This window comes from Malaclemys terrapin, chromosome 11 (assembly GCF_027887155.1).
Source record: "Malaclemys terrapin pileata isolate rMalTer1 chromosome 11, rMalTer1.hap1, whole genome shotgun sequence".
In the NCBI taxonomy this organism is placed as follows: Eukaryota; Metazoa; Chordata; order Testudines; family Emydidae; genus Malaclemys; species Malaclemys terrapin.
In genome coordinates, this window is record NC_071515.1 from 10,333,086 (window position 1) to 10,360,136 (window position 27,051).

Below are 27,051 nucleotides of genomic sequence, written 5' to 3' on the forward strand. Positions count from 1 at the left end.
AAACACCTACAGAAACTCTATCAAGCATTCTTAAAACTACAATACCTACCTGCTGAAGTGAAGAAACAGATTGACAGAGCCAGAAGGGTACCCAGAAGTCACCTACTACAGGACAGGCCCAACAAAGAAAGTAACAGAACGTCACTAGCCGTCACCTTCAGCCCCCAACTAAAACCTCTCCAGCGCATCAACAAGGATCTGCAACCTATCCTGAAGGATGATCGCTCACTCTCACAGACCTTGGGAGACAATCCAGTCCTCGCTTACAGACTGCCCCGCAACCTGAAGCAAATACTCACCAGCAACTACACACCACACAACAAAAAACACGAACCCAGGAACCTATCCCTGCAACAAACCCTGTTGCCAACTTTGTCCACATAGCTATTCAAGGGACACCATCATAGGACCTAACCACATCAGCCACACCATCAGGGGCTCGTTCACCTGCACATCTACCGAGGTGATATATGCCACCATGTGCCAGCAATGCCCCTCTGCCATGTACATTGGCCAAACCGCAGAGTCTCTACACAAAAGAATAAATGGACACAAATCAGATGTCAAGAATTATAACATTCAAAAACCAGTCGGACAGCACTTCAGTCTCCCTGGACACTCAATAACAGACTTAAAAGTGGCAATTCTTCAACAAAAAAAACTTCAAAAACAGACTCCAATGAAAAACTGCAGAACTGGAATTAATTTGCAAACTGGACACCATCAAATTAGGCCTGAATAAAGACTGGGAGTGGATGGGTCACTACAAAAACTAATTTCCCCCTACTGTTACTCACACCTTCCTGTCAACTGTTTGAAAAGGGCCACCCTGCTTACATTGGCCTCATTACCACTACAAAAGTGATTTTTCCTCCCTTGGTATCCTACTGTTGAGAATAGCCCACTTCCACTTTAATTGAATTGTCTTGTTAGAACTGACCCCCCACTTGGTAAGGCAACTCCCATCCTTTCATGTTCTGTGTATATATTCTGCCTACTGTATTTTCCACTCCATGCATCTGATGAAGTGGGTTTTAGCCCATGAAAGCTCATGCCCAAATAAATTTGTTAGTCTCTAAGGTGCCACAAGTACTCCTCGTTGTTTTTTTTAAAGACCCATGTATACTTAAAGACACAGCAGCTCATTTTTACAAAAGCAAGAAATATGTTTCAAATGCGAGAAGTACAGTTTGTTACACTTATTTAATTGCTGATAGGAAGATGGAACAAGCAAGCTGGATTTCTAGTAACACCATGAAAGCACTAAAGAAATATTCACATTTCCACAGGTAAGTGAGGCACTCGGAGCTCTTTATCCAATAGATTCCTCATGGGAAGCACTGAAACACTTCTTCAAAAGCGTCCAGAAAAGGCTCAGTGATTTCATCAACTGTGACATGTCTCTGGAGTTCTTCGCTCAGGGAGGTGACACCCATCCCTTCGAGTCCACAAGGAACAATGTGATCAAACCACGTAAGATCTGTGCAGCAGTTCAGCGCCAGCCCATGAGAGGTTATATGCCTTCCACAATGGACACCTGAAAAGCAAAACATACATGTCACCTCGTTCAGTGCTATGTACCACACACCACCCCTCCCCCGAAGTCATCTTAAATGTCAGATTCCAAGGCCAGAAGGGACCATCGTGATCATCTAGCCTGACTTGTATAACACAAGCTACAGAACTTCCCCCAAATAACCCCTAGAGCAGATCTTTCAGAAAAACATCCAATCCTGATTTAAAAATTACCAGTGATGGACAATCCACTACAGCCCTTGGCAAGTTGTTCCAATGGTTAAATATCCCCTTCACACTAAGACTCCTATCCACCTTACCACATAAGTTGCCCAGCTGATGAGGCACCAATGCTGTAGTGCTTATCAGCAGCGAGGGCGCTGAGACCATAGCTTATCACGTTCACCAATACGGTCTCAATGTTTCCTTGTACTCCCCCACCATCTGTTATCTCATCTTACACTTCAACTGTAAGTTCTTTGGGGGCAGAGACATGCCTGTCTGCACTGTATTTGTGACTGGGGTTCCCAGGCTCTAATATAATACAAATCTAGCCCAGGGCACTGGGTTCATTGTTATTGCAGAGACATGCAGGCATGGTGTGCAGTCCCTCATGAGGAAGTGAAATTCTTGTAAATATCTGCTTGTTAACCGGGCAAATCCTGCCTATTAGCAGGATTGGCTCTGGTAGCGAATGAGGACAAAGGACAGCATGATGTGCATGTTCACAGTCATACATAGTAGATCCCTGATTTTCCTGCTTTGCACTGCACAACAGGAGAGCTGGGATTCTACACTACTGTACTGTGACCATTGTTTTTAGAGAATCATAGAGCTTTTCAGTAGCAGAAAATTTCCAGGAATTATTAAGGCCCACATCCTGAAAGATTTACACATGTGCACAATTTTAGTCAGATAATCCAATGAGATTACACACGTGAGTAATGGTACACACGTGCAGAAATCTTTCCAGGACTGAGGCATAAAAATGTAGTTCCAGTGATTTACAAGTAACCCCTAAGATTATTAGAATTGAGATTAGCGTGCAGGGGGATCTCTATTATTTCAGTATGTGGACTGCCTTTAGCCACACTCCATGTATAATCAGGTCACACTCTACCTGCTATTTTCCATGGATCTTTCAGACAGCAGCACATGAAAGGAGAAGCAGTTTAATAAAGGCTACGCTACGGCCTTGTCTCTGCTAGAAAAGGATCTGCCAGTGTAACTATACCAGCAAACCATCTTAGTGGAGGTGCCGTTTGTACCAGGAAGAGTGCATTTGCTGGTATAACTTATATCAGTTCCCTAAATGAAATAAACGATATCAGCAAAAGCATGGTTTTGCTTGTATAACTGCATCTACACTTGTGCTTTTGCCAACACCATCAGGTCAGTTATGGGGTGTGGTTTTTTCCACGCTTGATAATATAGCTACACTGGCAAAAATTTTAAGGGTAGACCAGGTCTACGCTAGGAGCTATACTGTCAAAAACCTCTAGTGTGGATATATTTATATTGGTATAGAAGTGCTTATTGGATTTCCCTGACCGGGATGAACGATACCAGTATAAACACTGTTATAACTGTGTCTATACTACCGCTTTACTGGCATATCTACGTTAGTAAAAATCACACCCCAAACCAACACAACAATGCCAGTAAGACTCATTAGCGCAGACCAGGCGAAGCAGAAAAGCATGGCCTTGATCCTGCACTGAAAACCCCATGGGTGGATCCCTACATCCGTGCTGAGCCCCACTGGAGTCTGTGCGGTTCATTGCTGCATCAGGGCTTGTGATCATAAAACCACGAACACTGGTGGGGCACTTGGGCGGGTGCAAACCCTGAAACTACTCTTAACTCACTCAAGGCTGCTCAGCCCCATCTCCTGCCAACTTCCCAGGAGCTCCCCAAGTCTCCACTTGTCCCCTGATCCTCTACTTCTCTGCTGCCCCCCATGACCTCCTGCCTTCTCCTCAGGGACCCCCCTGAACCCCTGCATCCCCCGACTGCTACCCCCATTTCCCCTGCACCCCTCTTCCTGTCTCCTCCCCAGGGACCCTGAGCCCCCAACATACCCCAACCCCCACCTCTCTCCTGCCTCCCATTTTACCCCCACTCCTCTTCCTGCCTCCTCCCCAGGGACCCTGAGCCCCCCACATACCCCAACCCCCACCTCTCTCCTGTCCCCCATTTTACCCTCACTCCTCTTCCTGCCTCCTCCCCAGGGACCCGGAGCCAACTACATCACCCAACCCCCACCTCTCTCCTGCCCCTCATTTCCCCTGCACCCCTCTTCTTCTGCACCCCTCTTCTTGCCTCCTCCCCAGGGACCCCGAGCCCCCCCCCCGTGCCGCCCTCACTCCCTTCCTGCCCCGGGACCCCCCGAGACCCCCACCCCTCTCCTGCCCCCCACCCCTCTTCTTGCCTCCTCCCCAGGGACCCTGAGCCCCCCACATACCCCAACCCCCACCTCTCTCCTGCCCCCCATTTCCCCTGCACCCCTCTTCTTGTCTCCTTCCCAGGGACCCTGAGCCCCCAACATACCCCAACCCCCACCTCTCTCCTGCCCCCCATTTTACTCCCACTCCTCTTCCTGCCTCCTCCCCAGGGACCCGGAGCCAACTACATCACCCAACCCCCACCTCTCTCCTGCCCCCCATTTCCCCTGCACCCCTCTTCTTGCCTCCTCCCCAGGGACCCCGAGCCCCCCCCCGGGCCCCCCTCACTCCCTTCCTGCCCCGGGACCCCCCAAGCCCCCCACTAACCCCACCCCTCTCCTGCCCCCCACCCCTCTTCTTGCCTCCTCCCCAGGGACCCTGAGCCCCCCACATACCCCAACCCCCACCTCTCTCCTGCCCCCCATTTCCCCTGCACCCCTCTTCTTGCCTCCTCCCCAGGGACCCTGAGCCCCCAACCCCCACCTCTCTCCTGCCCCCCACCCCTCTTCTTGCCTCCTCCCCAGGGACCCTGAGCCCCCCACATACCCCAACCCCCACCTCTCTCCTGCCCCCCATTTCCCCTGCACCCCTCTTCTTGCCTCCTCCCCAGGGACCCCGAGCCCCCCCCCCCCCGTTACCTCCTCACTCCCTTCCTTCCCCGGGACCCCCCGAACCCCGCACTTCTCCCAGCCCCCTGCCTCCCCCCGGATCCCGGCCCGGCGCAGAGCTGGCGGCCCCACAGCCACACGCCGGTGGAGGGCAGGGGCAGGGCGCGCGGGGCGGGCAGGCCCAGGCGGCGGCAGAGGCCGAGGCGCTGCGGGTCCAGCCCCGGGTAAGCCAGCAGCTGGCCCGGGCCGTGGAAGGTGAGCAGCGCCCAGCGCCCGCAGCCGCCGCTCCTCGCCCGCCGGGTCGGGGCCACCCCGCAGCCCGCGTGTGTACACGGGCCCCGCCGGCTCGGAGAGCAGCAGCCAGCCCGCCGCGCCCGGCCCCACGCAGCGCTCCTGCGCCGCCAGCGACTCCACGTAGGGCAGCCGGCCGGGCCCGCATCGCCCCGCCACTGCCGGTCAGAATGCCTGCCTGGCTGCCTGGGGGAGCGCGGGGCGGCGGGCGACTCGAGGCGGGGCTGGGAGTGGGGTAGGGGAGTGTGGGGTAGGGCTCAGAGGCGGGGAAAGGCAGGGTGGGGTAGGGCTCAGAGGCGGGGGAAGGCAGGGTGAGGTAGGGGTCAGAGATGGGGTAGGGGAAGGCAGGGTGAGGTAGGGGTCAGAGATGGCACTGAGGTGGAGGCTGGGGGAAGGCAGGGTGAGGTAGGGATCAGAGATGGCACTGGGGTGGAGGCTGGGGGAAGGCAGGGTGAGGTAGGGCTCAGAGGCGGGGGAAGGTAGGGTGAGGTAGGGGTCAGAGATGGCCCTGGGGTGGAGGCTGGGGGAAGGCAGGGTGAGGTAGGGGTCAGAGGTGGGGTAGGGGAGGCAGTGTGGGGTAGGGCTCAGAGGCGGGGGAAGGCAGGGTGGGGTAGGGGTCAGAGATGGCACTGGGGTGGAGGCTGGGGGAAGGCAGGGTGAGAGGGCTCAGAGGTGGGGTAGTGGAAGGCAGGGTGGGGTAGGGCTCAGAGGCGGGGGAAGGTAGGGTGGGGTAGGGTTCAGAGATGGCACTGGGGTGGAGGCGGGGGGAAGGCAGGGTGAGATAGGGCTCAGAGGTGGGGTAGTGGAAGGCAGGGTGAGGTAGGGGTCAGAGGTGGGGTAGGGGAGGCAGGGTGGGGTAGGGGTCAGAGATGGCACTGGGGTGGAGGCGGGGGAAGGCAGGGTGGGATGGGGTCAGAGGTGGGGTAGTGGAAGGCAGGGTGGGGTAGGGCCAGGTGGATCTGGGGGTGGGGTCAGAAGCAGGGGAAGGTAGGGTGGGGTAGTGTTCAGAGATGGCGCTGAGGTGGAGTCGGTGGTGGGGTAGGGGGCAGGGGGTGGAGCTGAGGTTAGGCTGGGATGGGCTGTGAGTTGGGTCAGGTGGGTGAGGGGTTGGGGTGGGGTGTGGGATGCGGTAGGGGACAGAGGAAGGGTAGGGTGAGAGTAGAGATTAGGTGAAGCTGGGGATAGGGTGGGACGGGGAATCAACGTTGGGGTTGTGTGATGAAGTGGGGGAATTGTCTTGTTTTTTTCTTGTTTTTCCAATGGTTTGCATGCAGAGGGGGCGGGACTCAGTTTCCCTGGGTGTTACTGGTTTAACGAGGTGATGGGAGAGGGAGTTTGTTGTTACAGAGGACCAGCTAGGGAACTTGGGACACCAGCCAATGGCCTGGAGAATGGATACCCCAGCGACTGGCGACCTGGTGACCCAGAGGCCCAGCTCAGGAGTCGCAGCCAGTTCTGGCCAGTGGGAGGACAATGGGCTGTAAAGAGAGGACCCCCGATGACCTAACAAGCCGATTCCAGGCAGAGGTTGCCAGAGGACGGAAGAGAGGAGAGGAGGCCCAGGCGACCCTGTTTACCTGGAGAGAAGACAATGAACAGAGGCGGGGCTTGAGGGTGGTGATATCAGATGCCCATCTGGGAAGCAGGAGGGCTCTGGGCTGGAGAGGGAGAGCAGGCAGAGCCCACCTGGATGCAGGGGAGACTTGGATGTGCTGTGCTGAGGGAAGCCAGGCTCGAGGGCCCTAAGAGTTTCCTGTGCTATGTTCAGACGCTCAATAAACCTTCCTGTTTTACACTGGCTGAGTGTCACTCCAGTCTAGAGAACAGGGTTACATTATTCCCTTTGGGGAGTGGAGGCCCTGGGGTTCCAGAGCGAATGGACTCCCTGAGGGGGCTCACAGCAAGAAACAGGTGTGCTAAGGCTCCAAGAGGTGCGGCTCCAGGAGGTGGAGGGGCTTAACCCCTGAGAGAGAGTGGACCCCCGACAAGAGCTGGCACACTGAAGGGGGTTCCTCCCAGGGACCGCACAGGGCCAAGAGTGGGCACGATCTGTGAGTCCGTGACAGGTTGATTTCACATAGAATAGGGATCTGATGCATAAGGAGGGCAGGGGTGGGAGTCTGGGGGGGGAGCAGGAGGTGGGGGGAGCAGGAGGTGGGGTGGGGTGAAGTTAGGTAAAATGTAGTGGGTTATTCCGTGCTCTTAGCCCCATGCCTATATGCCAAGTGTGTGACCCATCAACAGATGAAGCTTTGCTTTCCCCACCATTGCATCACCTCTCTTATTATTTAATTTAAGTGGAATTGATGCTTTCCAGTGGTTTACATGTAATGTCCTTTTAACTGACTCTGGTGAGTTAGAGTCATAGAGATTAAGGCCAGAAGGGACCATCAGATCATCTAGTGTGACCCCCCTGTATATCACAGGCCACCAACACCACCCAGCACGCGTATACTAACCCAGCAACCCAAATTAAACCGAAGTATTCCAGCCCACTGGAGACTAGACTGTTATGTGCCACAGGGAGACAATACAAGGGACCAAGATGCATCAGTGCCTGAGGCCCCTGCAATGGCAGGGACATGATTAAGTGAGATAGACCCAGATATAACTTTGGCAAGTGACCCTCATTCCACGCTGCAGGGGAAGATGAAAACCCCTCAAGGTCACTGCCAGACTGACCTGTGGAAAAATTCCTTCCCTATCCCACGTATGGCAATCAGTCCCTGAGCATGTGAGCAAGAATAGCACCTGAGAGAGCGTGCTTGGTGCCGCCCACCTCAGAGCCCTGGCCCTCCTTATCCAGTGTCCATTTCCAGCCCAGGCCATCTCTGGTGTTTCAGAGGAAGGAGACAAAAACAAATAAACAAAACAATAAAAAAAACCCAAAACAGAATACATTGGGTGGGGGAGAAAAATAATCCCCTTTTGATCCCTACAGGTGGTTGGCTGAAACCCTGATGAAGGAAACATAAACTGGAAGTGAGCCCTGCCCCTTACCATCAGAAGCAACCCTGTCAGACAATTGCACTCATAAATTTGTCCAGCTCTGTCTTAAAACTCATGAAGTTCCACAACTCCTACTGGGAGCGAGCTGCCCTGGAGATTCTTATACAGTGCACAGCCCCTGTTCTGTGCTCCATTGCACATTAGAACAGTACAGAGAATGGCCAGCAAATCCTAAGAGCAATCCCAGCAGGCACAACTAGTGGGTGCATGGCACATGTGTCAGGTTATGACCGTGCTAGCAGCACAGACTGCTGTTGGCACAGTGCAGGGCCTGTGACTTGTGCAATTGTAAGCCCCGTGAAATGTAGGTTTCATTTCAGCCAGAAGTAAGGAAAGGAGCTTCCCAGCCTGAGAGGGTATATTCCCCACATGACATTTAGTATAGCTTAGTTAATGTTTTTTTTTTTTAGAAGGCAGCAAAATATATTGTTTGAGTTTTTTCTTAAACAAAAACAAAACTGCAAGCAGCTCATCTCACAGCAACAACTCTACAGCAACACTCCAGTGTTCCCCTTACCCAGCATTCACAAGCACGCTCCAGGAACATAGCAACCTGTGATGAGTAACCCTGCCATAATAAAACCAGAGCAAAACTCCCCAGCACTCATGAGCAGCCTTATAATAACAAACCCATTTGTACAAAATGGAGCTAAAGAATTTTAATAACAAAATCAAGTCTAGAATTATATTGTAGTTAAATTTACAAATGATTATTGTGAATCATAGAAGATTAGGATTGGAAGAGACCTCAGGAGGTCATCTAGTCCAACCCCCTGCTCAAAGCAGGACCAACACCAACTAAATCATCCCAGCCAGGGCTTTGTCAAGACGGGCCTTAAAAACCTCTAAGGATGGAGATTCTACCACCTCCCTAGGTAACCCATTCCAGTGCTTCACCACCCTCCTAGTGAAATAATGCTTCCTAATATCCAACCTAGACCTCCCCCCTGCAACTCCATCCTCCTTGTAACCCCACTTCAGGTAGTTGAAAGCTATCAAATCCCCCCTCACTCTTCTCTTCTAAACAACCCCAGTTCTCTTCCTCGTAAGTCATGTGCCTCAGCCCCCCTGATAATTTTCGTTGCCCTCCGCTGGACTCTCTCCAATTTGTCCACATCCTTTCTGTAGTGGGGGGCCCAAAACTGGATGCAGTACTCCAGGTGTGGCCTCACCAGGGCCGAATAGAGGGGAATAATCACTTCCCTTGATCTGCTGGCAATGCTCCTACTATTGCAGCCCAATATGCCGTTAGCCTTCTTGGCAACAAGGGCACACTGCTGACTCATATCCAGCTTCTCATCCACTGTAATCCCCAGGTCCTTTTCTGCAGAACTACTGCTTAGCCAGTCGGTCCCAGCCTGAACCAGTGCATGGGATTCTTCCGTCCTAAGTGCAGGACTCTGCACTTGTCCTTGTTGAACCTCATCAGATTTCTTTTGGCCCAATCCTCCAATTTGTCTAGGTCACTCTGGACCCTATCCCTAGCCTCCCGCGTATCTACCTCTCCCCCCAGCTTAGTGTCATCTATGAACTTCCTGAGGGTGCAGTTCATCCCATCATCCAGATCATTAATAAAGATGTTGAACAAAACCGGCCCCAGGTCCGACCCCTGGGGCACTCCGCTTGATACCAGCTGCCAACTAGACATCGAGCCGTTGATCACTACCCATTGAGCCCGACAATGTAGCCAGCTTTCTATCCACCTTATAGTCCATTCATCCAATTCATACTTTTTTAACTGCTGGCAAGAATACTGTGGGAGACCGTACCAAAAGTTTTGCTAAAGTCAAGATATATCACGTCCACCGCTTTCCCTATATCCACAGAGCCAGTTATCTCATCATAGAAGGCAATCAGGTTGGTCAGGCATGACTTGCCCTTGGTGAATCCATAGTGACTGTTCCTGATCACCTTCCTCTCCTCCAAGGGCTTCAAAATGGTTTCCTTGACCGGTCTGTAGTCCCCTGGGTTCTCCTTCTTCCCTTTTTTAAAGATGGGCACTATATTTGCCTTTTTCCAATAAGAGTAAATAGTTTTAATTATGGTTTGTTTTAAAAATCAGGACTAAGATCCTGAGTGGGTTGAAATTAACCATGTCGGGCCTTTAGAGAATAACCAAATGATCCAATCTTAGCTTTTAAGTACTATTCTATAAAATATTCAAATGTCACCGAACTGCTAAATGAGTCAATCATTAAAAACAAAATAAACTGTACCCAGTGAGCTCTTGTAAAGCTGTTGCTTCAAATGATCAATTAGATTAATCATATAAAAGTTACAATTCATGCATTTAGTGTTTATAGAGCTATCAACTGCATTAGTAAACTCTGACTTTATCACAAATCTTATTTTCTGGATATCTACTCTTAGTAATTCTAAACAAATTAGCTCTCACCTCAGCCAACAGCCTTTTTGCAAGTACTACAGTGGGGTTACTGTTGTACTGGAGAAATTACAAGAAAGGCAGAAGTGAATGATAAGAGGCACTTTCTTCTGTTTACCTACTCCTTTGTTGAAAAGGAGTAAAGGTAACAAAGGTCTACAAGATTAGTGTAGCCTGGGAAAAAGCACCGTCAAATAAACACAGTCGTACTGTGCCAGGTCACGCTCGACCACATTTAGCCAGTTTCTTTAAACAACTGCACTGGCTTGCCTCCATTCAGTTCAGGATCCAGTTTAGTTCAGCACTGCTCTCTTTATTACCAATTCCTGATCTCACTAATTGACTTCAGTGGAGTTACTCTGGATTTACACTACTGCAACTGAGGCTATAGCGCTTCACTGTAGATGCTAGGTACGTAAATGGGAAAAGCCCTTCCCGTCAGTGTAGGTAATCCACCTCCCCCCGAGGCGGAAGATAGATCAACAGAAGAATTCTTCCATCAACGTCGCACTGTCTACACGGGGTGATTTAGGTCAGCTTAACAACGCTGCTCAAGGTCGTGGATTTTTCAATCCCCAGACCAAAGTAGTTAAACTAAATTAATTTTCTAGTGTAGACCAGGCCTGAGATCAGAATCTGGCTTGCTGTGTCTGCCCTTAGCAGAAGAGATTTGCATATTGTGCCAAGATTTTGTGTGTGTCTGTCTGTATGTATATCAAGTTATTTCCTTTTTTGTGATTAATCATCAAATTTTTGCTGGACATCAAAGCCAAATGCTCTTCCTTTTTGGCTTGCTGTGGTGGTGCATGCGTAAGATCAGGAAAATGGTATGTAATAGGTCTGGGATCCTTTGTAAATAAGAAGCCAAGAATTAGCTTGGTCGTATACTTACAATATTTACTGTCAATATCCGGCTTTTGAAGCCGAGAGGATATGGAGAATTTGCATGGAACACAGCAATAGATGGCTCAATGTTTCTCCAGATATAAGGGCATAATAATTTTTGTAAAGAGTGCGTACAGTGTTGCATTTTTCCAGAACATGACTCACCATTCAGGGTAACTGCACCTGTATTTCTCCCCCTCCCCTGAGGTCCAGCAAGGGCACTCACTCTCGGCTTCCCCAGACTGTTGCCTGCGTCTCAGTCCCATCTGAGCAGGGTATGGCTCTGCTGCACAGTTCTCTGCCTTCACTGCAGAGACTAAATAGACTTGCTTGTTTTCTCTTCAGATACTGATAACAGAGAGTTGTTGCAGATATAAGGTAAAAAGCACGACAGTGAAAACATTAAAAACGAGAACAGAACCTCAACCTATACACATGCTAACATGCATTCTGGCAGGCCCTATCCTTCCAACCCTACATTGAGGATTGGGACCCTCTGTGGACCAAAGGTCACATCTGTTTGCTGGATCAGGAAGAAGACCCTGAGTCCATTTAAACCCAGATCATTTATCCAAAAGATTTCTCCTTGTCTCTTGGTCCCTGGAGAATCCAGTTTGAACTAGGATAGGCATATGTCTGCAGGGGGGGTGGTTTCAAAGGGTTGGTAAGGAGGAAGTTCATTAGTATCCTCCTGCTACTAGAGAAGATACATACAATGCCACAATAACATATACACAATTGCATTTTTAATGCAATGTACAAAGGTATTTACCCTAATCCAGTAAGGTTTAGTTTAATTCAGTAAAGTTTAGCTTAATTCCATAAAGTTTGTTCAGGATATTACAGGATCTTGTCAGTCTGCCACAACAGAAGCACACAATGTTATTACCGTAGTGCAGTGATTCTCAAACTTTTGTACTGGTGACTCCTTTCACATAGCAAGCCTGTAAGTGCGACCCCCCATATAAATTAAAAACCTGTTTTTATATATTTAACACCATTATAAATGCTGGAGGCAAGGCGGGGCTTGGATTGGAGGCTGACAGCTCACTACCCCCCAGGTAATAATCTCATGACCCCCTGAGGGGTCCCGACCCCCAGTTTGAGAACCCTGGCCATAGTGCCTTCATCTGAGTATCACAACGCACTTTACAAACAACCGTGCCTCTTGAAACCTCTATAATTGTTTTTTATTAAAATAGCAGCGTCCCATTGTGCTAGGCACTTTACCGGAAGTAGAAGTCCTTGCCCTGAGGAGCTTGCCATCAAATTCAAGACATGGATCCACAGAGTATATAACGAAGTAGGAAGGTATAACAAGTAGGAAGGAGCAGGAGAGGGAGGACAAGGGTCACAGCAATGAGAACAAACATTAATATAGGCCAGCTTTGTAAAGCAGGTATCCTCCTCATTTTATACAGCTACTAAATGAGACTCAAAGGGTGAAATCCTGGCTCCATTGAGGTCAATGACAGACCTAAACTGAGCCTTTTAAGAAGAATCCAAATCTCCTTTTAAGAACATCACATCTGAGAAGTGTTGTGACTTCTTGACTCCCTGCACTCAAAGGGCCCCCTTTGTGCCACATTCCAAGCCTGGCAGAGATTCCAATTGCTTCATCCGTCTCTTTATTACTGTTTTTATTGTTTGTATTGTAGTAGCCCCAGACCTGGACTGGGCCCCATTATGCTAGGTGCTGTACAAACACAGAACAGGAAAAGGATCCTTGCCTGAACGAGTTACAGTTGACGTTTATTTCGCCAACCAGAGCGTCTTCATCTTTTTTTCCTAGCATGTTGGAAGCATGAAAGGTTTTGTATTAATAACCTTGGACTGTGAGATTCCTTTAACACACCTTACAACTGTGACCGTGTCCAGCTTCTCTCATGATTTCATGCACTGTGGTGCACTTCCTGTCTCCAAACTCAGGAACTGGTTACAGTGTGATGGCCTGTGAAGTCCCAGCAGAATGGCACTTCTCTGTGAAGGACCCCATCTCCATTCATGGAGATACTGAAGATGCTGACAGCTAGTTCCAAACACTGCTTTGAAAATTCATATTTTTCTCTATAGATTTAGGCCCAGCTCCACAAAGGTTAAATGCCTTTGTGGATTAGTGCTTGGCAAATATTGAACTACCTACGGCAATTAGAAATAACCATCCGGACTGAATGCATAGAACATCTTAAGGGTCCTGGTGAGTTGTGATTAGAGCCAAAACCATTATGTACAGCATATTCATTGACCCAAAACTACATTCCTGAGGCTGTGACAGAAGCAAAGAAACACAAGGATATCCACAGTTAAGGCTGACCTCCAGGCTGCACGCACAGCAGGGTGTATTAAGGAAGTAGTTAAGGAAATTCCCTGCTGTGGCTGGGGATTGGAGGTCAGCCTGTGGAGTGAATTTCCTTATTTTTCTTTGCTGCCATCACCACCCCAGCAGACTTTTGATTCCATTAGGGCCCAATCCAGCAAGCTGCCAAGCTGCCTTAAATCACATTCAAGCCAATGGGATCTGAGGACATTCAGCATCTCACAGGATCGGGCTTTTTATGAATTTCATTCTGAGCGGGCATGAGGTTCACTGCCTTGGAGACTGAAGTAATCTCTTTATTCGCCAAATAGTGGATCAACTTCAAAGAGCAAGCCACCCCACCCCCCGCCCACAGCCCTGTCAATGTGTCTCAACAATGACCAAGAGTCACCTGCTGTGGAGTCAGAGGGGAATTCACTTTCCATATCCAAAAGCCGTCCAGGGTACTGATTAATGCTAACTGTGGTGGTGTTTTTGTGATAGGTGCACCTGTCTGCATGGAACTAGAGTGAGACCCACCAAACTAATTTACCATAAGCCACACTACAGACCAGAGTGAGGTTTAGATCCAAAACCTGCAGGTGAAAGGCTCTGTATCTCATTACCAGTTCCCTGAGCCTCCCCTTCCCACAGACATTTGCACTGATGACATGTAGCTTTTAAAAATGCCTTTTTCCAATGTAATTAACGAGGTCTATTCCAGTCTTCGGGCTGGGGGTTTGTTATTTAATATTTTTATATAGCACCGTAAGTGGGGATTGGGGACATGTTTTGTCGACTTTGTATAGCACCATAAATGGGGATAGTGCTTTATAAAGAGAATAAATATATCCCCCATATTTCTCTGCACTTACTATCTCAGATCCTGATGCTTCCAAAGTAATGCACATTTGAAAACATAATCCAACTATATGTACAAAACGATGGGAGTTTTGCTCCCTTTGTCAACAGATCGTGTCCACATTCAGGGCACCATTGTTGACAAGATGAGCAATGCACTGTGAGTGTGTATCCCACAGTGCCTGGTGACACCATCTGTCGCTAGGTGTTGTGGGAAGGCGGAAACGGAGCGAGGTGCATCCTGGGATGTGCAAAATGTCCCATCATGCACTGCTTTGTGTCCCAGCCCTCCAATGGTTTCCGGCTTCCTTTTGTGCCGTTTTTCCTACTATCAGTCTTTGCAAGCGCGCGACAGCATCTGCAGTGAGAGAGGATGGATCCCGCACTTCTCTCCTATGGGCTGTTAGCTGTCGTGAGGACATTGCACATGGCAGTACCGTTACTCGCAAAGTTACTGACAGAGAAGGAATTGCAGGCGCCCGAGTGTGATATGGACAGCAGTAACTTATCAATGCTTTTGGCATTCACAGAGCAGCTGCATACGATAGACCGTCGCTTTTGGGCTAGGGAAACAAGGCCTGGTTGGTGGGATCGCATTGTCATGCAGGTGTGGGTTGATGACCAGTGAGTACAGAACTTTAGGATGTGTAAAGCAACCTTCCTGGAGCTATGTGCTGAGCTGGCCCCTGACCGGCGGCGCAAGGACACCGGAATGAGAGCTGCCCTTTCAGTAGAGAAGCATGTTGCAATCGCTGTATGGAAGCTGGGGAATCCAGACAACTACCGGTCAGTTGCAAATCAATTTGGAGTGTGGAAGTCCACTGCTGGGGCTGTCTTCCTCCACCTGTGCAGGGCAATAAATCGCATGCTGCTGCAGAGGACTGTGACTCTGGGAAATGTACATGAAATAGTGTCTGGCTTTGCAGAGATGGGTTTCCCTAACTGTGGCGGGACGATTGATGGCGCACACATTACAATTTTAGCGCAAGATCACCTTCCCTCTGAATACATCAGTAGGAAGGGATACTTCTCCGTGATGTTGCAGGCGTCTGTGGATCACCGTGGGCGTTTCAGAGACATCAATGCAGGCTGGTCTGGAAAGGTGCATGACGCTCGTATCTTCAGGAACAGTGGCCTGTACAGAAAGCTGCAGGCGGGGACTTTCTTTCCAGACCAGAAGATCACAGTGGGGGATGTGGAAATGCGCATAGTAATCCTGGGAGACCCGGCTTACCCCTTACAGCCCTGGCTCATGAAACCTTACACAGGGCCCCTGGACAGCAGCAAGGAGCGGAGCAGATGATGCATGATAGTTGAATGTGTCTTTGGCCATCTGAAAGCTCGCTGGAGGTGTCTCTGTGGCAGGTAGACCTTACTGAGGATAATATTCCTGTGGTCATAGCCGCGTGCTGCACTTTGCATAATCGGTGTGAATCTAAGGGTGAAATGTTTGCTGAGGTGTGGAGCACTGAGGCAGAGCGCTTGGCTGCACAGTTTCAGCAGCCAGATGCTAGGGCTGTCAGAGGAGCCCAGAGGGCGGCTATTAACATCAGAGAGGCTTTGAGGAACCACTTTGACAATGAGGGGCACTAACACATGTCTGCCGTGGAGGTGCTTCCCTGGGGCATCCATGTTAAATTTTGGGGCCCAAGATCCATGTGAGAAAATGCTTTAGAAGCCTGTTCCCGATCGTATAGCAATAAGTGCACTATTTTGTAGAACACAGAATAAAAACATTGTCCCATTAGAAACCTTTTCCTTTATTTATTGTTAAAACCTCACAAGTGTATTGAGCACCAACCCTCATTGTCCAAGCTGTGAGAGGGGGTGGAGTGATGGGGAAACTGAGGAGCACTGTGATGTGAAAAGGAATGTGTGGGCGTGGGGGGGGGGGGGGGGGTTGGCAAAGAATTGTGCATGTGCACATGCTGCAGTGGAGGTCGACCCCAGATCTGTTCAGTCTGCAGATGTATTAAAGACTTGAGCATCTGTGTCTGATCCTCCATAACTTTTATCATCCACTCTGTCACTTGCCTAGCAAATGCTGCATTCTCTTTTCTGTCCTGTCTTTCGGCTTCCCAGCACTCTTTGTGTTCCGTAGTCTGTCTCTCATCGCGCTGCGGCACCTCTCTGAACATATCTTCTTTGCTGGGTCTTGGCTTCTTCCTTATCTGCCAAAGCCGGTCGGCAGGGGTGCGTGGTGCGTTCCTCGAGGTCTCGGCTGCTGTGGACAATACATAGAAGAGGGATTGTTACAGGGGATGGATCACTTGATGTTTACCTGTTCTGTTCATTCCCTCTGGGGCACCTGGTACTGGCCACTGTCGGAAGACAGGATACTGGGCTAGATGGACCTTTGGTCTGACCCAGTATGGCCATTCTTATGTTCTTACATTCCAGCGAACGATTGAAACATTTTGTTAACAAGGGCCTTTTGCAGCTAGTAGCAATCACTTTATCACTGGCTCTGGGCAGGCACACAGCTCCGCAAGCACCCCAGTCATGGTGAGTGTCGGGATCGGGGGGAGGGTGGTTGTGCGTATGGAGAAAACAGTCATGGCTTGCAGTGCAGCTTTGCAGGGAACTCATTCTAAAATTATCCAACTATGGGAGGGTCTCACCCTCTGGATCCAGCCCCCCTCCGTCCCCATTGCCCTGGGGCTGCAGCCGCTGTGTCTGTGTGACCCACCCAGGGGAGGGGATTGCCCTACAGCTCTGGCTGGAGACCCCTCCCTGGGACCAGGCTGGCTTGGGTGATTATTCATGGGGCTGGGGGCCTGTCATCCCAAGGGCCCAGCTGGGACCTGGCCCCAGCTCTGTCATGACCCAAAGCCTGTCCCATGTGATGGGGCCCAGGGGCCTGTGGGGAGAGAGACGAGTGTCCCAGCCCAGGGCCGAGTGAGGCAGAGTCCCCGTCCCAGAGCCCCCCACCCCATGGGGAATGACAGGCCCCTTGAAGGCTGAGAGGAGAAGCTGAGGAGAGGCTGGGCCTGGAGAATGGGTCCCTCTCTCAACCCTGGGATCGGCCCCTCCAGGCCCTGGTGGGAACGTGGGACTGGCCGGGTGTGAGGGGAGCCGGGGCTGGCCCTGCCCAGGCTGGGTTTTCTCTCTGGATGGAGAGAGGCCCTCAATCCCCAGGCCGGCCCCGGCAGATGGTGCAGCCACTAAATTCCCTGGGCAGCAGAGGCCATAGCCTCGTTAGCCCTGCCTGTGGCCCAGCTCCTACCCGCTCCCCATCTGGCTCTGGGGGGCAGGAACTTAGGGCTGACGAGGGGGAGGAATAAACACACGTCTCTGCAGGGGCGAGAAGGCGACGTCACCGCATCCAGCGCCCGAGTTCCCTGAGCTGGAAAAGAGAATCCGGGATTTCCCGCGAGAGAACAATCTCCAGGAGGCTGTTACGGGATTCCAGGGTAAGGGGCGCTGCTGGGGGTTTGTCTCTCATTGTATTGGAGCAGGGCAGGGGAAGGGATTTGGCCCAGCAGGTTGGGCCCATATTACTCGTGGATCGGAGCTTAATTCAGAGCACTGTGACTGCCCAGCTCAGAGGGGCCCAGATCCCGGGTGAGCCCTGGGGGTCCCAGCTTCCCTGGCTGCTCAGAGCAGAGCCCAAAGGGGAAGATTTCAGGAGAGCAGATAATTCATAATCATGAATCTGTGTGCCCAGCGCTGCCTCCCGCTCTCTCCCTGGTTATCTGAGCGCAGGGGCTGATGCTCTTGGTTAACGTGAGACGTTATCACAGACTCAGGGCCGGATTCCCGCCTCCCTGACTGACACCAGCTGAGCATCAGGGCCCTCATGTTTGAGCACCTTGGGCCAGACTTTCAAAGTTATTTAGGTGTCTGGTGGGAACCTCCAAAGCTCCTACTCCTATGGACTTGCCTAACCTGCTTCAGCACATTTGAAAATCCCACTCAGTGACTACCTGCATCTCTAGGTGCCTAAATATCTAGGAGAAGCTCCCTCCTTTTGCCTTGGTCGACAGCCTGCGCTGGGATATTGTATCAGCTTGAAAGAGCTGTGGCTCTAGTAGTGGTGAGACAGGGGTTGTGGCTAATTACTCTCTCTCTCTCTCCTTCCAGAGGGGCTGGCTGCAGAGAGAGGGGAGACTCCTGGGTCGCTGTGCTAGGGCAGGGCACGACAGCTGCTGGGAGCCTGTTCCCCTGTCTGGAGCAGCCCCTGGGCTGGGCGGGTGTGACGGGATCTGCACGGGGGAGAAACCCAGCCGGGAAACATGGGACAGAAAAGCCGAGGGGGAGTCGGAGCCTGTTGAGCCCTGGTCTGTTGTGAGATGGTGCAGAGCCAGGTGCTGTGGGGAGGGGCAGTGTACGTACCTGATCCCCGCTCCGGGTGACTCTGCTGTGTGAATTCTCACCTCTCTTTCTCTGCTGGTTGTTCCAGGACTCAGAAGAGCCCGAGGATTCGCAGGTAACTGTGGTCAATTCTGTATCAATGACTCCAGCCCCCAACCTTGGAAGAGATTCACTCCCTGCAGCTGCTCCTGGCACCACCCCCCCAGTGGTGCCTGCAACCTGGGCTCCCTTCTGGGCAGGGCCCCAGGTCCTGGGAGACGCGCTGGCCAGGCCCAGGGTCTCCAGGGGCGGCTCTAGGCACCAGCAAATCAAGCACGTGCTTGGGGCAGCCCATTTGCAGGAGCGGCAGGGATCCAGAATGGGAGGTGAGAGCCAACAGGGGGCCCTGGGAGCTGTAGTTCCTTGGTTAGCTCCCTGCCTATAGAGGAGCAGGGAAAGAACTATGTTTCCCAGCATTCCCTTGGCCACTAGCAACAGGAAAGAGGGGGAGGGAGTGAGGAAGCTGAGACCTCATGCTGCAGCCTGCAGTGAATGGAGAGTTGCATTGTGAGTAGGGATTCCATATTTTAACATTCAAAAAATAGGACACTCCACGGGGAGGGAGGGTAGCCCCACCCTGCCCCACCCTGCCCCCATCCACCCCCTCTGACTACCCCCCACAGAAACACCGACCCATCCAACCCCCCTGCTCCTTGTCCCCTGATCACCCCCTCCTGGGACCCCTGCCCCAACTGCCCCCCAGGACCCCACCCCCTATCTAAGCGTCGCTGCTCCTTGTCCCCTGATTGCCCCCTCCCGGGACCCCACCCCCATCTAAGCCTCCCTTCTCCTTATCCCCAACTGCCCCCTCCTGAGACCCCCCCAACTTCCCCCCTAGGACCCCACCTCCTACCTGTCCCGTGACAAACCCCTGGGACTCCCATGCCTATCCAACTGCTGCCTGTCCCCAGACTGCCCCCCCAACCCCTGACCTATCTAACCCCCCTTCTCCCTGCCCCTGACTGCCCCCCCGAACCCCTGACCTATCTAACCCCCCTTCTCCCTGCCCCTGACTGCCCCCCCGAACCCCTGACCCATCTAACCTCCCCTTCTCCCTGCCCCTGACTGCCACCCCGAACCTCCGCCCCATCCAACCGCCTCTGCTCCCTGTCCCTTGATTGCTCACCCGGAACCGCCTACCCCTTCTCCAACCCCCTTATCGTACCACTCAGACCAGCGTGTTCCCCTGCGGAGCCACAGTCCCCCCCTCCCCCGCCCCAGCACCTGCCTTCCAGATTTGAACACCTCAAAATTCAGGAGTGCTCAAGCTCAGCTTGGGCGGCTGTTTCTTCATTTCTCCCAAATCAAATGTACTGATCCACTGTAACTTGCTATAGAAAAGGTAGGATAAAATTGAGCAAGAAATGCTTCCTAGGGGTTATTAGGACTGGAATTGCTATTGTCAACAGCCATTGCCTTTTGTTTGTTTGTTTAAAAGGAAGACAGTGATATCGCATTGGCAAATTCCCCATAGAAAGAAAGAGAGGAACAAAAGAATAATAAAGGCACCTCAACTTTTCCTCATTTATGGAGGACAGTCTTATAATTTGCATCTAGATATCCTCCAATCACACAAGCTGAAAATTGTTCCACTTCACTGCACTTCTGTAACCATATGGGAACCAATCCTGTCTGTGTTCTGTGCACATCTAAAATTCCTGCTGAATGACCTGCCCTGGGAGTGAGTTACCAGTGACCCAAGGCTGTGGATGAAGGAGGGTGCAGGTGGGGGGAAAGAGGGGAGAGCCCAGGGCTGGGGCGGCGGGGGGTGCAGCAAGGCGCCTAGGGCTGGGACGGGGGGCAGCCAAAATTTTTTTTTCTTGGGGTGGCAAAAAACCTAGAGCTGGCCCTGATTGGTGCTGGTACTGCGCTCGCTGCCAGAGCTCCCAGCCCCTGACCCAGCCCGGCCTGTTGTCCCAGCGCTGACCCCTGCCCTGCAGGTGGGGACCCTGCTGTTTGCCTGGCTGAGCCCCCCTCTCTGCCGCTGCCTCTTTCTCTGCACTCGCAGGTTCAGCCCGTGCCAGGGCCAATGCGGCGCTGCTGCGGCTGCTCCTTCCCTCGGCACCTGGATTCTCTGTGTCTGGGGCAAATGGCCGGGCGAGGGGGCAGGGATCTGCTCAGAGACACAAGCCCTGTGCTGCACCCAGAGGGCAGAGACCAGGCAGGGCCATGCAGCAAAGTGCCACCACGCTGGGATTAACCCTTTCCTTCCACCCACCCCACCAGCCCCCGACCGGTCAGTGCCACTCGACTGCCCGCGCTCTGATCCCTGGGACCTGCGTCCAGCAGCTCGGGGGAGTCACTGGGTGAATATGTGGGGCAGTAACCAGGCCTCCCTGCACCTCAGGGTCCCCGTGTGCAATGGGGAAGGCCCTGCACTGTCACGCAGCCCTTAGGGGCTGGGCAGTGAGTGTTATTATTGGTATCACGCCCACGAGTGCGCCAGGCGCTGCAGAGACAGAACAAGGGGCTGCCGGCCCCGGAGGGCTCCCGGTCTGAGTGTGGAGCAGGCCCCGCAAATGCTGAGCTGGTGCCAGGATCCCAGTGCACCCTGATGCCTGTCCGGCTGGGTCTGACAGTATTGTAGTGACCCTGCTGGTGCCGTGCTGGGCCCTGGGCCATCCCAGTTCAGCATCCAGCCATCAGGGGGCTCAGGACCTCCAGGGCAGGGCAGGGCATGGGCAGCCAGAGGGAGCAGGCTCAGACAGCCACAGGCTGCAGGGAAGAGGGAACCGCCAGGAAGCTGGGATGGGGAGGCCAGGAGTCAGGTGGGAGGCACCACCCTGTGCTCAGCTGCTCCAGGTTCACACTCAGGGACGCAGGCTCCATTGGGCCCACGCAGACAGACCGGAGAGAGGGAGGCTTTGTCCCCATGGGGAACGGGCAGCAGTTCTGTTAAAGGGGGGGCACTTGTGCAGACTCATCATGGTGTGGCACCCCAAAGCTCCCCCTCAGCTGGCTCTGGGTGGCCCCGCCTCAGTTTACCCTCTTCAGCACTCCTTAAACTGCTCCACACAGTCCAAAAGCTCTGAGACAAAAGTCCCCTGCTGGGGTCCACTCTGAGTTCAATTAAACCCCAAAATAAAATCTTTTCCTTCACTCTGCTCCAGCCTCTGGCTTTACCTCAAGGCCCTCACTCTCCTTGAGTCAGGAGCCCCCAGCCCTCCTTCCCAGAGCTGGGTTCAGGTCAGACTGTACCTCTATTCCCTGCAGCCCTCACGTGCAGGGCTCTGTCTTCATTCAGCTGCTGTTTCTATCAATATCATCTCTAACAGCTCCTCTCTTTAGGCTCACCCCTTCCAGGCTCCTTGCTCTGGGAGCTCTCCTGGGGTTCCCTCTCCTCAGCGGCTTCCTGTTTCTGGGATCCCTTCAGCTGAGCCCGGGTAACCCTTTATCAGGCTCATTAGCTGTTTAGCTGCCAACCAGCCATCTAGGGATTTAATTACTTTCAGGTAGGGCTGGATTGGCTGGTTCTCCCTTACAGGAGCCTGTCATAGGTAGGCTGGGCCCTGACTCCCCCTAAAGGGCCGGCCCCCATAAGCTCCCTTCCTCTGGTCCCCCAAAGCCGACCTCTTCCTAAAGGCAGGCTTGACCGTTGCTAACACTTGGTTGTGTTCTGCAGCCAGGGGACACTTCCTGGCCGGCTGCCACAAGGAAACCTACAGGGCCCTTGGCCATATTTTTATTCTTGTCACTGAATTGTGAAAAAATGAAGAGACCAGGAGTTGTGTTCCCCACAGTCCTGTGTAGTTCATGTGGTGGGCAAAATCCCCCCTAGTCTTCAGCCTGGCGTAGTTCAGAACAGCTTGTACTCTGTAAGTCAGAGTCTCCTCTGGCCGTAGCAGAGGTAGGCAATAGCACCCGGCTTCCACCATTGCCCTCATCCTGCTATGGCAGATACGCACTGTCTACAGAGCTTCCCTCTCAGCCAGATACACACCAGGTGTGTCCATCACAAGGCCCTGTAATGCTCTGCTAGGTCTGGCTGGGGTCTGTTACACACAGCGCCACCTCGTGGCTGCACAGTACAATACAGGTTAGCGTTCCCCGAGAATTGGTAACTGGCCTCAGGCTGCCACAAGGTCCCTGCAACAGCCACCCCCAGGACACTCACACCCCTCCCCTCCCCCCCGAGTGATGTTTGTGTTTCACTCAGATAGCTCCTTATTATCCTCTCTAATTACTGCTGAGCGTAGCTTTTATTCCTGCAACCTTGAGTAAATGAACTCTGGGAGCCCATTTCAGATCCAATTCTGTCCACATGACAGGATGGACTTTGTTTTAGCCTCAGTCTGGTTGGGGTTTGTGTTGCTCTTTCAGGTCTCTCGGGGGAGAGGTCCCCAGTCTTTTCCTTTTCTATTTCAACTTCCTCCTGGACGTGTGTTTTTATGGTGGCTTTTCCCTCCCGCAGGTGGAATCAGACAGTCCATCTTCCACACGATGGTCCTGTACCTCTGCACCCACCGCAGCGCTGTCCTTGTCTCCAGCCGGCTGGCGTAGCTCGCTGCCCAGCGGCTCTGTTTTGTGGAGACGCTGCGCCTGCTCTCTCTGGCATAATTTCATCTCTTTCTACAAGACCTCTGGGCTCTCCTGCTTCGTATGCATCTCAGAGCCGAGCTTTGTTCCACACTCGATCTTAAGCTGGTTCTGGAGCTCAGTTAGCTCTTTCTGCAACAACAAACACTGCTGTCCCCCGGTCACCTTCCAGTGCTGAGACGGGCCAGTTCCTGCTCCGCTGGATGGCTTGGGCTGAGATCCAGTCCCTTGTCAGCGCATCTCCTCTAGCCCCTGCTGGGGCTCAGCCTTTGGGCCTGGGGGTGTTCAGCTGTGCGAGGCCCTCTGCCCTGCTCCCCTCGGCTGCAGCAACCTTTTCTTCTCGCTCTCTCCAGGCCATTCGTGGGTGGGTTTGCTGGGTCCCTGTAGAGGACACAGCCACTAGGGCAGCTTCCCTTATAGCCAGCACCTCTGTATCTGTGCCCATTGACATCCAGCCCTTCAGTGGGTGATCAGCTTGTTCCCCTAAAAAACCTCCCAGGACACCCCCCGCATCACTCCCCTCCCCTGTGTAAATGCAGCCTCCTGGTGATGTATTGCTGGGCTCTCTCTTATCGCACTCACCAGAGCCCTCAGCCTGCACCTCGGCCCCCTCCTGAGCCATCAGCTTTAGTCTGTCTAGTTCTGTAACTAGTTCCAGGAGCTGTTCCTTCTCCTGTCTTAGGAAACGTCTACATCTGAGCTAAGAGGTGCGATTCCCAGCTCGTGTAGACGTAACTGAGCCAGCTCCTAACAATAGCCGTGTGGCTAGGGCAGCGCAGGTGGCAGCTTCAGCCACTGCCTGAGGACAACGCCCCCCAGCCCCCTTGGTACGTACTCAGCCAGCTGTCCTGAGCTGCCCTTCCTAGCCAGGCTACACGGCTACCTTCAGCATGCTGGCCTGAGCAGAGCTAGCGCAGGTACGTCTACATGAGCTGGGAATCGCCTCTCCCAGCTCTGATGCAGACAGACCCTCAGTTCCAGCTTCTCCAACTTTCTTCCTTCTGACCGGTGTGGCAGGATCCTGAGTCCCAGCAAACCCTTCCCTAGTTTCCCAGCCACACCACTCACATCCTGCAGCCCATTCTGGGGCCCCTCCTTCACTAGGCCTAGGGCTTGTTCAAGCCCTTCCCGTTTTGGCTCCTGGGTAACTTTCCTCTTTTGGCTCATTTTCTACCCTGGCTGCCTGCAGCTTGGCTGCCTTGAGACTGTTGCTCCCCATCTGCCTGTTGCTTTGCGCCTCCCTTGGCTGAACTATTCTGGTCTCCTCTGGGGCCAGGGCTCCTGGGCCCGGGGTATTGGCCATTCCAACCCTGCGGTCTGGTGCCTGGCACTTGGTACATTCAGCAGCTGTGAATTTCTCCTGCAACCCTCTGCCCCCCTGGGGCATGCCCTTCCCCTCTCTCCCTTCCTTGCATCTGCCCCTCTGCTCAACCCCCCCGTCCCTCCTGGTGACTACCCCTTCCCTCACTCCCCCGTTGCCCCCTGGGGTCTACCCCACCCCTTGCCCCCCTTTTACTCCCCTTGTCACCTGCACCTTCCCCCCACACCTCCTTTTACCCTGGATGCAGCCTCTCCGTCTACTACCCCTCTGCCTCCCTAGTGCCTGCCCCTCTGTTCATCCCTTGTGTCCCCTGGTGTGAGCCCCTTCCCTCTCCCCCCTCTGTGCCCCAGTGCAGCTCCCCCCTTCTCCTGACCCTCTTTGGCCCTGGTGCCCACCCATCCCATGTCTCTCTCTCTCCCTTGGCACAAGCCCCTGCCCCTCACTCATGCTCTACGGCCCTGGTGCCTGCCCCTCCTCTTCCTCCTTACCTCCCCTGTGCCCCCCTTCCCATCACCCTCTGCCCCCTGGCACTTGCTCCTCTCCTCACCCCCCCAACCCCCTGGCATCTGCCCCGCCTCTTGCCCTCCTCAGCCCACTGATGACTGCCCCTGCTCTAGCCAGCCCCTCTGTCCCTCGGATCCTGCCTCACTCTGTCCCCCTGGTGCTGCCCATTCACTCCCCCCCCATTGTCTTGGCACCTGCCCCACTCCTCATCCCCCACACCCCTAGCACCTGTCTGACCCCTTGATCCCCCCTGCCCCATTGGAGCGCCCCCATTCCCTCACACCCCTCTGCCCCCTGGTGCCCATCCCTTCCCTGGCTTCCCTGTGCCCCTGGGGTCTGTCCCCTTCTTCTCCCCTGGTGCCCACCCCTCCCCTCATCCCCCGCAGCCCCTGGAACCTGCCCCTCCCTTCACCCCCCTCTGTCCTCCTGGTGCTTGCTCCTCTTACCCCCCATTGCCCTTGTGCCTGCCCCCCTCTGCCCCTCCAGGTGCCTCTGCCCCATCATCTGCCCCTCCCCTTCCCTCTCGCAGCATCAGCCTGTCCCCTCCCCTCCCCCGCTGACACCTTCCCACCCCTGCCCCGCTCCCCCTGCCCTGACTCCCCTCAGCCAACAGCCCCCCTCCCCACTCAGCGATTAACGGGGATGCAGGTTAAATTCCCTTTGATCCCAGTGACCGGCCCCTGCCCCCAGCACTGACTCTGTGACTCTCTCCCCAGTGGACGTGACTCTGGATCCAGACACGGCAAATCCCCACCTCATCCTGTCTGAGGATTGAAAACATGTGAGGTACGGAGACACATGCCAGGATCTGCCTGACAACCCTGAGAGATTTGGTACGTGTCCCATTGTCCTGGGTGCTGAGGGGTTTGCGGGCGGGCGGCGTTACTGGGAGGTGGAGGTGGGAGACAAGACGAGATGGGCTCGGGGGGTTTGTAGGGAATATGTGAGCAGGAAGGGGCTGGTCACAGCATCACCTGGGAATGGATACTGGGTCGTGTGGCTGAGGGATGGAGGGTACAAGACCTGTACCTCCTCCATGATCCCCCTCCCTGTGAGCGTCAGGCCCTGGCGGGTGGGGATTTTCCTGGACTATGAGGCAGGCGAGGTCTCATTTTACAATGTGACTGACAGGTCCCTTCTCTTCACTTTCACCGACACCTTCTCCGGGACACTCCGCCCTTGTTTCTGTCCTGGTCTCAATGCTGAGGGTACAAACGTGGCTTCCCTGATAATCTGCCCGGTCTCAGCTCAGGCCACAGGGAATTAGGGTGGCCAGGTGTCCGGTTTGGAACCATACACCTGGTTGAAAAGAGACCCTCTCCAGCCCAGTGAAAATGAGCGAGTGAGTGAGGGTGGGGGAGAGCAAGCGACAGAGGGAGGGGGGTGGAGTGAGCGGGGTGGGACCTCAGAGAAGGGGGTTCAGTTTCGTTTGGTCAGAAAGTTGGCAACCCGGGAGGGAATCTGTGTCACTGACAGTGACCCCGCGGCAGAGACTGGCCCTCCCAGCGCTGACCAGCCCCCAGGCCTGTTCCCGGGGGATCGTCTAAAGGGCATCACCTGTCTGACCCCCCTCCCCGTCCCCTCTCAGTTCCCAGCCCCAGGCCTGTGAGCTGGGGGAGGCGAGAGGGGAAGAGAAGGGGGAAGCCGCCTGCTGGGCTGTGGGGGCTGGGGTGTGGATGGGTGGGTGCAATGTTGGGTGGATGCTGAGGGTCAGGAAGGGAAGAGCCCAGATCACCGGACGAAGATGGGGGGGGGGGATGCAAGAAGAGGGAGGGGAGAGAGGCCCCAAGGAGGAAGCCCCTGGCAGAAATGACAGAGGGGGGAAGAGGAGCCCAGTGAGTGCGACAGGGCCAGTGAGCGACAGGAAGGTCCTGGCATTTCCGGCCCTGGGGGAGTCTCTGCCCACGGAGGGGAGTGAAACGGTCCCAGGGGGCAGGAGTGAGAGCGCCGGGGCCCTGCTGTACGGGCTGCTCTGCGTGCGTGTGTGTGTGTGGTGGGAGTGGGGAAGAGCTGGGGAAGGGGATTTGGTGGCTGGGCCAGGGGAC

At 53.6% G+C, this 27,051-nt stretch overlaps 2 pseudogenes; one reads left to right on the plus strand and one right to left on the minus strand.

The window, feature by feature from the left end:
- Positions 1 to 26,273, plus strand: part of LOC128845213 (zinc finger protein RFP-like) — a 246,325-nt pseudogene extending 220,052 nt beyond the window's left edge.
- Positions 1,243 to 17,737, minus strand: LOC128845196 (putative lipoyltransferase 2, mitochondrial; annotated as a pseudogene).
- Positions 26,274 to 27,051: the final 778 nt, after the last annotated feature.